This window comes from Morone saxatilis, unplaced genomic scaffold (genome assembly GCF_004916995.1).
Source record: "Morone saxatilis isolate NCDOM2014 unplaced genomic scaffold, NCSU_SB_2.0 Contig23, whole genome shotgun sequence".
Taxonomy (NCBI): domain Eukaryota; kingdom Metazoa; phylum Chordata; class Actinopteri; family Moronidae; genus Morone; species Morone saxatilis.
The window spans coordinates 7472757-7477701 of record NW_023339796.1 but is presented as its reverse complement, the minus strand read 5'-3'; the positions used below and the strand labels follow the sequence as shown (position 1 = coordinate 7477701).

The window sequence follows — 4945 nt, the reverse complement described above, 5'->3', positions numbered from 1 at the left end:
CCTCCCTTTCTCACCCTTTTCCTCCATCCTGCTGGTGTTAATCATTAGTAGGGGGTGGAAAAGACTGGCAACTACATTCCTACAGTCTGATTTCTCCTCTCGGACCAGCATGGCAGCTCTACTTCCTCCTAAAGCCCTGATAACATCAGGAAGATAGAGAGTGCACACACACACTAAGGTTCCCACACACACACACTAAGGTTCCCACACTGCGACTGTAAACGATCCAGGAGGTGTATTAATGGCAGCAGGTGACTTTAACTGTGTCACGTGTAACCGGACCTGAGCTGTGGGTGTTCATTAAACACTGTGGTTAAACTTTAGCCATGTCTCAGGTGCTTTGAACAACATCCTCTGTGACACAGATACAAGCTCTGCTAATGGCTACAGCAGGTCCAGAAGGAAAGTGACCAAAGGCTGCAAAGGGCTCAAACACACGTTGGGAGAAGGGACGCAAAATACTTTCATCCTTCAAAACGTGTTTCTAGGTCTTTAATTGCTGTATAGTAGAGCGAGAACAATTTAAATAATGGATTAATGTGAGGATTTGCTGCTGTTCTTTGTTACAGTCATCTGAATATCTTTGAATATGTGATAGCTATTTATTTTATGACTAATCAATTAACTGATTGAGGATTAACTGGTAGATTGACAATAAAATAATAGTATTTGACTATAATAATAAGTTATTTGCAGCTAGAATTTGCTTGTTTTCATTACAATTCTGTTAATCAATCAAGCTAATTCAAATGTTTTATTTCTTTAAACTTATAATATTACACTGAATACCTTCGGTTTTGGGATTGTTGCTGTCAAAACAAGCAATACGAACGTACCATCTTGGACTTTTTCACTTTTAACTGTCATTTTACAGCCCAAACAGATTAACTGAAGGATCGTTTGTTGCAGCCCTAATAATGACTGAACTTAGTTTAAAGTCACAATATTTTAGGCAGCTTTTTCATGGCTTTTCTGCTTTCTTTAATGTAACTTAACACAACATGAGCCAGTACATTTATTTTAAAAAGGAACCTAAAACTACGTTCAAAAAGGAAGCTCGTGTAAGAACAAAGGAAACCGAGCTGTGGGATTCCTCAGGGTGACTAAGGCAGAAGGATTTTGCAGTGAGCAACTGGGACTCATCACTAGTGAAAATGGCATTCCACACAGACCTGGCATTCCTCTGCTCTGCTCCGTCCGACAGTACAGCTAAATTAGAGGAGGAGGAGGAGGAGGAGGGCTGGCCTGTGCCCCTGGCGTCTGAGCTGCCGTGAGTAGAACTCAGCAGCCCCATCTGCCCAGTATGAAGCCATTCGTCACCTGTGAGCGCTCAAGCAGGACGAAGGGTCTGGGTGCCTCTCTAGGCTTCCACGAGCACCTCGGACCATCCATCTCTCTGTCACCGCTGCCACGCATGGGTATGCCCCCTGCGACACCGTTACACAACCCGTGTGCACGCGCTCGTATATCCAGAATCACATAACGAAGCAACGCGAACGCACACTGAGGCAAACGCGGAAATGCACATGAAGTTACCAAAATAGGCTCGTACAGACACCACAATCAACTACAAACACCTGAATCCTCCCACTGCTCACCCAGTGGGGTCAGGGTGAATGAAACAGACTGCAAGATGCTTCGGTCTCCAGGCAACACAGCCCACCTGTGGTGCTAAACAGGAGGGAGCCTCGCTCCGCGGCGCAAACCAAACGCACTCCTGCTGAGCCTGAGACAAGGTCAGACGTAAACGACAGACAGACACGTGTACGCAAGCACTCGAGCTGAGTTACACACAACGTGCGGGACGAGTAGAGGATCGTTCCCATGTTAGCAGCTGCTGACAATCTGATACAATCAGGAGTGAAGATGTGAGTCAGTGGATGGGTGGGTGAGGGGTGTGTGACTTTGTGGTTCAGTGCTTGAAGGGGCTTTCAGAGGAAAAAGTAAATGGCGAGACAAGGAACGCTTCCCGTATTTTAAACAAAGCCAAGCCTTGAAGCACTGATGCAGATGGCGGAGTCTTTGAAAAAGAAGAGCAGCTCCTTTCAAAAGAGTAAAATAAGTGAGCTGCTCCGTCGAGCCGGTGTAATCCCAGTTTCCTGCCAAACAACATGCCTTGCACACACAGGAATCCTGAAGTTGAACTGGCAAGTAAGAATCCCTTAGTTGGTGTTGGCAAGTCTGCAAAACAATGTTGTTTTTTTTCCCTGGACTGATATGGTGACACACAGCAGCGACATACAGAAACGTTGTTGTTTTTTCCCCCCAAGAAGAGTATAAACAGCATTTTTGTAGGTTATAACTTTGAGTTGTTTGTAATGTCTTCAGAAACAGGCTGTGGACAGTATTGCCACACAGCACAAAGGTAAACACAGAACGGAAGGTGTCAGAAGACTGTCCGCACAAACAGATCCCTCCAACTACAACAATATTTGGATAGAAACTCAACTGAGTCATCAGCAAACACAGGAGATGAACTCTTTGAGAAACTCCTGCTTTAGTCGTGTTGTTTGCTGATGAAACACCTCACAGTAGGATTAATTACTTTATCACGTCACAATGCGACGTCCTGATCAATTACATCAGTCAGCGGCTCTATCGGCATGTTTTTAATTAATTGTATTGTCTATATAAAGCTTTTTTTGCTCCGTTGTTTGTCAGCTGTCAGAAACGCTCCCTTGGGGCCCATTAAGACACTTACACACACAAAAAGACTAGAAGATATAGAATATATAACGAGGCGCCATGAGCAAGCTGTGATGCACATAGTTCTTGAAGGAGAGCTATTAAACTGACAAGCTTTAAGTGTCTTTAATAACTGTAACGTATGCTTACAGGAGCATGAATAAGTAGCTGAAAAATATATAATAAAAAAATAAAAAAACACTCATTTTAAACACTTTACAGAAGTGCAACTGGGGTGTGATTCAATGTTTTCTGACATTTTATAAACACAACGATCGATTGAGAAAAAATAATCAGGATATTAACTGATAATATACGCTACACTTTTATCTGCTGCCTCCATTGTACAGTATCAGCATCACGGTCAGTCTCCGGTCACGTGGTCGGCGCTGCTGCTGCAGCCTTCTCTATTGACAACGAGCTTGAATGAGAGCAACATGAAGACGAGCCAGTGACAGGCTGAGACTGCTACAGGCCGACACCAGTCTGCTGCTGCTGGCAGACAAACAGACACGCAAACAGGGAAAAAATGGACTCAAAACTGGACAAGGCACTGAAAATAGAGCACAGCAGTGCGGCCAGTGAGAGAGGCGGGTTTCATTTGGTGGTTTTCAGGTTTAAAAAGGACGGACAAAGACTCTAAAGAGTCAAAACAAAGACAGTCTGCCATCGATTACCACTTTGTGGAAAGGGAACGACTCAGTGAGATGAGCTACTGGAGAGTTTGGATGGAAAGGAAAGCTGCAGACTCACAGTGGCAAACATTACTGCCACTGAGATTAACAACTGTTCTCATTATTGATCATTGAACATTAATCAGTTACAAATTCTTCTTTAAATGTTTTGTTTTTACCAAAAGCCCAAAACAAATAATATACATGTTCAAATGTTGCTATCTGAGTACCTGGAAACTGAGAATGTGTTTGAGAGTCTGGTTTTTATTAAAAGATTATCATATACATAATATTTGCTGACTCATTTTCTCACAATAAACTACTAAATTAACCAACTAGTTGTTTGAGCTTGAAAGTTTACATCAGTTATTCACTTTAAAGTGTAAATGTAGATCGTTAAAGATTCATTTTAGGCTTGTGTATATTTTTAATAATACTGTTTTATAAAGTTCAGGAAACAGTGCTGACGTGAGGCCGATAACTGATGTATAAACAGCGATTTAAAATACTGATTTGGTGCATTTCCAACTCTTCTATCTCCCACTCAAACAATCACAACACTTTCGTTTACACACTGGTTTAATGCCTCCTGATGTTCCCTCTTTGGCGACATAGCGGAGATTCCTGAGCGTCAACCTCATGAATACTTCAGATGTTTTGTTCTGCGAGGTGACACCTAATGACCAACACACATTACAGTGTTCCTGAGGTGTGTCAGCCGGCAGTGACACGACGAGACCGACGGCGGTGACTTGCCCTTCACGTTTTTCAAGTCTTGGCCGGGCTCCAAACAGAGACAGCGGGGAAGGGAGTGTCCTGAAATCCACAGAGTGACCGATGATTTCCATCGTCACAGTGTGAAACTAAAAACAGCTGATGGGTAAGACAGAAAGTCAAAGCACACTGGCATCTCCCCACCCTGATAGAGATATATATATCTCATTATCAGAGCTGGATAGTGCTACGTATGTGTTTATAATCTAATGTTTATCTTGTGTTAATACCTTGTTTCCCCATAGTGAGGCTCAGGGCAGCATTTTAATGATATATTAATCATTAATCAGACTTTAAATGAAGCAAAACATATTTTAAAGTTCCTGCTTCTCAGATGGGATGATTTTGCCTTTCTGGGTTATATATTATTGTAAATTGTTCATATTTGGGTTTTGGACTGTTGATAATGAAAACAATTATTAGTTAGAGAGGGAATAAAAGTGGACAAACACACACGTTTACAACTCTACAGCAGTATTTGTGAAAGCTGACAGCTCAGCTGATGTTCACACTCAATCAGATGAACATCAACAACAAAACTTATCAAAACTTATTAAAACTTACATCTGGTTTCCCACAAACATGAGTCAGTGTAAGAAGACAGGCTGGTTACTAATATGGATTTAAGTGTCCACCACCTAACAGCAAGCTACTGAGTCAGAATTAAGTCTTTTTAACAACTAATTGTGACTGAATTTAAACCCACTTGACAACTTATATGTGTACAACATATGTGTAGGTTGTTGTCTTTACTTATTGTGTTGTTACTGTGTGTAATGCTGCTGCTGCACTGCAATTTCCCAGCTTGGGAT

At 42.0% G+C, this 4945-nt stretch overlaps 1 protein-coding gene across 1 annotated transcript in view; it reads right to left on the bottom strand.

The window, feature by feature from the left end:
* The window catches only part of prkci (protein kinase C, iota), a 24506-nt gene that overhangs the window by 18938 nt on the left and 623 nt on the right, over positions 1 to 4945 (bottom strand). The gene's annotated exons all lie outside the window — the stretch shown is intronic.